The following is a 6,304-nucleotide window of genomic DNA, read 5'->3' as shown; positions in this document are numbered from 1 at the left end:
CATGTCATTACTTTTAAAAGTTAGCTTTTTTTTCCACAAGCTATCTAATAATTCGCCTTCATTTTATATAAAATGATAATCATTTTTTAAGTGAATCCTGCAGGATGAACTTTGTGTAGGATCCTGTGGGCAATATCAATTTAGTGTGAGCTGCTTTGGGTATCCCTCAAAGCAACACTTGCGATTAATCAAGTCAGTGATGACTCTCTATTTACTCTCTTCTGAGACCAGCACCATCCATATTTTATGTACTCTAGATTGTATTTTATTTTGCATTCTTTAATTTATGCTTCTACTTCTTTAATCATAAATGATTGTATTTAGTTAATTCAGATCTGGTACACTCTAGGAAGCTTACGAGTGCATCATTTTCAGCATGTTCTTTAAATCATTGTGCAGAGTTACAGAAAACAACAACTAATATTCAAGACATCTGCAACTTATCCTTTCAGGTAAGAATTCACTCACTTTTCCATTATACTACTGCTTTTGTCTGGAGAGCAATAATCTGTGTACACAAAGTACACTTCTTTAAAAAAGTTATACAGAGCAGAGGTGTCAACGTTCCAGGAGAACCAGTTCCATTTAATATTTTCACGGTTTACAAATAACTATACATTCAGTCAAAATAAACCGAACTCATTCACGCAGTCAGCGGTTTCCTGAAAATCTGGCATAGAACATGGTTCGTTGGACCCACTTTGGACACTCCTGGTACAGAGGATAAAGAATGGGTACTTGGGTAATATGGTCCTATGGTGCCACTGAGGTTATCTGGTGATATCATACATCACAAAGGTAAAGGTCAATTGTTTTTTAAATGTCACCAGAAGTGTGGCTTCATGCGGGCCAGGGGTACCTGCCACTGCATCCGCCGCCTCCATCTGGCCCTGGCCCACCGCTCCCGCCTCACTGCCTATCTGGCCCTCCTCTTTCTCGACTTTGAGAAAGCTTTTGATACGGTGGACTGGAACTACCTACAAGACGTCCTGGAGGAAATGGGCTTCGGCCCGCGGTTCCGCAGCTATGTCTGGGTCCTTTATGCGAGCCCCAGGGCCCGAGTATTGATCAATGGAACGCTCTCGGAGGCATTCCGGATACGTAGGGGTACGTGCCAGGGCTGCCCCCTATCTCCACTCCTGTTCGCGTTAGCGATGGCGCCCCTGGCGACCCTCGTCCGGCATGACCGCCTTGTTCAGGGGTGGACATGGAACGAGAGTCATGTGGATAAGATAGCCCTCTACGCCGACGACGTGCTCCTCTATCTGGCGGACCCGGCAACTTCGGGGCCTAGGTGTCTGCAGATCCTTTTGGACTTCGAACACGTCTCCGGCCTCCGGCTCAATGCGGCGAAGTCCACTCTAGTCCGCTGCATCCCTCCCGGGAATGCTTCGACTAGCTGTCCTCCATCCCCCTTAGACGTCACTCAGTTAAATACTTGGGGATATGGGTGGCTCTGTTGCCGGAGCTGGAATGGGCACTGAATGTGATGCCCCTAGTAACCTGTATGCATTCTGACCTGAAGATATGGCAGTCTCTACCCCTCAACCCCCTGGGGCGCAGTGCACTATTCAAAATGATGGTCCTTCCCCGTTTCCTCTACATTCTACAGAATACTTCCATCACCCTTCCCCGTTCCTGGTTCCGGGAGCTGGACGGAGTCCTCTCCAGGTTCCTTTGGAGTGGCGGGCGATCCCGTATCTCCCTCGCACACAGCCGCATCCCCCCCTTTGACGGGGGCTTGGGGATGACTCATCTTTACCTCTACTATCTCGCCACCAAGCTGATTGTCATCCACGACTGGTACGCGGGCGGCTGGTCTGACCTGGCGTACCGAGTGGAACTGGAGGAGACGGACATTCCTCAGCTCCAAGCATTCCTTTACGGCTGCCCGGTCCCGCAAACCATGGCCCCAATTACCAGAGCGGTCTTGCTGGCCTGGCGCACCGCCCTATGCCATACAAGATGGGACCGCAAACTCACCCGCCAGACACCACTCTGGCATGGGAATTGGCTTCGGGAGGTCTCGTCCCTTGATGGGTTTCGGCGCTGGGATCTCATTGGGATTTCGGTGCTCGGGGACGTCTGGCTAGGGGCCCACATGCAACCATTTGTTGACTTACAGCAGCGCCACGCCCTCCCTCACGCCCAACACTTTCGATATTTACAGCTGCGCCACGCCCTGTGTACACACCTCTCCACGCCTACTACCCTTCCAGAGTTTAGCCCGCTGGAAGCCCAAGTGATGATGGGGGACCTGGGAAAGGGAGGAGTGTCCCGAATCTACCGTGCCCTTATCAACAATAGCCCCTCGTCCCTTGACCACCTGCGCACCCGCTGGGAGGGTTGGGTGGGACCCCTGGAGGAGGCTGATTTGAGAGACGCCGTGATGGCCCCGCGCAACCTGACCACTTCCTCCAAGCTGCGGCTGGTACAAACATACTACCTCCACGCATCCTACCTCACTCCGGAAAGGCTTTTCCGAGCCCGCTTGCGACCCTCCCTGGACTGCCCCAGATGTCGGCACTCTCCAGCAGATTTTGATCACATGGTGTGGACGTGCCCGGGCCTCGTGCGGTTTTGGAGGGGGGTGGGAGTGAACTTTCACGGGGTCTGGGTTGGTAGGTCCCTTACGATCCACATCGTCTGTTGCTGGGTATCTTTGATGGCCTAGACGGCAATAGGTCGGACAAACGACTGCTAGGGACAGCGGTGGCCGTGGCCAAGCGAGACATAGCACGCAATTGGTGGCGGGAATCCGGCCCCACAGTTGGGGGGTGGAGGAGGGGGGTGGACTGGTGTGGGGCCCAGGAGGAGGCCCTCTTTGAATCTCAGGGTGCCCCAGAAATGTTCCCTAAAATATGGGGGAAATGGTTTAACCTGCTTCCGCCGTAAACCCAGATTCCCATACTGTCTTTGTTGTTAATATGCTAACTATGTTGCCGGACTGGAATGTTCTGCTTATACCCACATGTAATGACGTTTTTATCCCTTTGTACCTGCTGAATCTTGTGCTGCGACCAATGAATCTTTTTCTCTTTTTCTTTGTTTTAAAAATGCCAATAAAGTTGATTATCAAAAAAAATGTCACCAGAAATTCAAGATGGGAATACATGAGGAACCTTTAACACCTTATGTAACACACTGCTTTTTAAAAAACACATTCTGTCTATAAAGAGATTGTTGAAGCTGTTCTCTTCAGTTTTCGGTTAACAATGGGCACTGATTGTAAATAGAATGTTACAGTTTTGCTTAACCCCTTCGCCGCGACGGTAATTCCCCCACGACGCGGGGGGGGTCGTGACAAGCCCATCTCGCCATGAGTCACAGTGGAGCTGTGCTCATGACAAGCTAGCCTCGTCACGACCCCGCCCACTGATTAATTCTCCCGCACAGGCGGGGAATCAATTGCGCGTGGGCCGGCCGCGGCCATTATGACGAGCCCAGCTCGTCATGAGCACAGCTCCACTGTGACTCATGATGAGCTGGGCTCGTCATGAGCATGGAAGGGGTTAACTTTCATGAATAGAACGTTGATTAAACAATTGACAATGATAAAGCTATACAGAGTGGGTCGGGTTGGTATTATGATGTGATAAAACCCACATTTCACAAGGATCTGTGAAGTATTTTCCATAAAGGTCCCAGTGGCAAAAAAAATAAAAAAATAAATATATATATATATATATATATTTTTTTTAATATATATATATATATATATATATATATATGCAAAGTTTTCCACTGCCGCCGCGCCGTACACCCTGGGTGCCTCCTGTACGAGGTGGTGAGCCGTGTTACACAAACGGAGCACAGTCAGCAGTAAATCCATGTCAGCCGACACAAGCAGGAGCACACTCAAACCAGGTCCGTGGAAAAATATATTTATTTCATTTCGAGACCCCCCCCCCCCTCAGCGTTGACAGACGCGTTTCGCTGCTCTGGCTTTCTCAATATCTTTGGTGCCGGTTGACAAATCTTCGCAAAATTTTCAAAACTAGTGGCCCCCTGTTGGACCTAGATTACCCAAGCCTACATATGGTAGCTTGGCACAGTAGTGGTCTACAGCTAACTCCAGGCGTTGGCTAAGTACTTACACAGCTTACCCACAGTAACACATTGATGAACCACTAAAATAAAGACACAACACCTTTGTTTGCAAAAATACCGTTACCTTTTATAAAAATAATATGGCTCTTTGGATTTGAAAGCATACAGGTTATCACATCAATTGCTTTTAGGAATAAACATTGCACTTTTACTAGAGAAAATAGTTTTCACTCCTCCAGCTGTGGAAAAAGCAGTAAATCATATACTTTTATCAGAATTCAGCAGTACATTCAGAGAACTTCTTGGATAATTAATTGAAGCTCCTAGACTTCACACTCTACAGGGGTATTTTGCATTAATACACAATGACATCAATAACTCTTTACTACAGCCTACCAATTCATTGGTTATGTTAACATATCTAGGGTTACGTTGCCTAACCCCTTCTCTCCTTTGTCACAGAATGAATCTCCAGGGAAGTAGAAAGGTCAAGGCCCTTTTCTCTGCTTATGGACCTGTTTAAAATAGCTGTCAACCTTTTATCCCTTTTTACCCAACACTTCCCTCTTCACACTCCCACTCTCCTTACTGTCTGGGTGGCAGATATGCCACAGTCCATAGGCCTTCAGCTGGTACCCGCCTCTCAAGCTCCCCCGATCAGCTGCTTCCCTGCACTGACATGGGAAGAGCCTTGCCGGCCTCCTCAGCCCAAGCGCGCGTTCTCCTGTCAGCGCTGGCTAGGGGGCCTCGTTTCAGGCTTAACGCGGTGATTTCCTGCGTCTGCGGATCACCAGGGGTTAGATGGGCGGTCGGTTGCCCAAGCGCTAGTTCCTCCAGCAAACGCTCACAAGTAGGGGGTTCCGCTGTCAACGCGGCGCTCCGGAAAGTCGTCTGGCGCCACCTCAGGCGACCCGATGAACGCGCTGATCTCTGGGGCATGCGCGTTCCTCGCAATGGCTCCACCTCTCAGGTCGCGCTGCTCGTCGGCGCCTGCGTGTTCCTCCCCGGACCTCGTCACGCAGGGAACACTGCACCCCTGGGCCTGCTCGACCCTAGGCCCCTCCTGCTGAAAGAAGCGGTCGCGCTACTGGCTTGCGCGGAAGCGTTTCCTCGCTTCTCCTGACGCGCCTGGTGCCCCCGGGGTCCCGCAGACGGACCACACTGCGCCGCTCCTCACACGCTGCTGCTTTCCTCCCCCGGCTCCAGAAGAAGTACCTCACAGATCGGGCACTCGCTCCTCCAGGTGCTCCAGGCTCCACAGTTCCCCAACCACCTCAAGGCGCTCCAAGGGGACCACAAATGATTCGCTACCCTGGTAGGTGCAGCGCTGGGCAGGGCATATAAGACTGAGTTTCAGAAAGCAGATCCTGTCAGTTTCTACAGGAATGCTGATCCAGAAGGGTTTTTCTTCTCACGAAGCTTGTTTTCTTGGTCAATAACTGTTGTCTTGAGAGAGGGATCGGTCAAGGGCTAAAGGGGGAACAATCCTCTGAAGTAACTGTCAGCCTCAAATGACAACTAGCTGCTCTCAGTGTGTCCACCTCCTCTCACCACTGCCTCACTCCTCTACTCTGGGGTCAGCACAAAATGGCTGCTGGTCACTGGCCTTATATAGGGTGGCCTGAGACCTGCAGAATTCTCTAGGGTATTCTAGAAAGTTCCCTAATGTTAACCTATGGACCTGTCCTCCAGTGGTGTCCGTTATGGCAGTTGGTGGACACCATCTTAGGTTTCTTGAGATCCCTAGATTTTCAAGGGGGCTGACTAGGCCTTACAGGTTATGAGGGAAAAATGGCGTCATCGCCAAGGAGCACCTAGCCTCCTGACAGCATTAAAAAAAATTCCTGATGGACATATGTAAAAATAAAAATAGAAAGTCTGGGAGGCTAAGGGGGACAAAAATAAATCATGGTGGTTAGAGTCTTCCCAGAAGCAGACAGGTCTAACACGCGTCCCCCCCAGCTGAAAGTGGGGAGAACTACCCAACCCCTTGGGAGTCCTCATCACTAAGGCGGAAATACCTGGATAGACCGTCTGCATTGGCATGGTCTGCCCCAGGTCGATGTTCCACCCTGAAGTCCATTCCCTGTAGGGAGATGGACCACCTTAGCAACTTGGGATTCTCCCCCTTCATTTGCATCAGCCAACGAAGGGGGCGATGGTCAGTCTGAACTAGGAAGTGCGAACCAAACAGGTATGGTCGCAGCTTCTTCAGAGCCCAAACCACCGCAAAGGCTTCTCTCTCAATTGTACT

The sequence above is a fragment of the Lissotriton helveticus genome, chromosome 1_2 (assembly GCF_964261635.1).
Source record: "Lissotriton helveticus chromosome 1_2, aLisHel1.1, whole genome shotgun sequence".
NCBI lineage: Eukaryota > Metazoa > Chordata > Amphibia > Caudata > Salamandridae > Lissotriton > Lissotriton helveticus.
The sequence above is the reverse complement of the archived record's forward strand: the minus strand, read 5'-3'. Positions refer to the sequence as shown.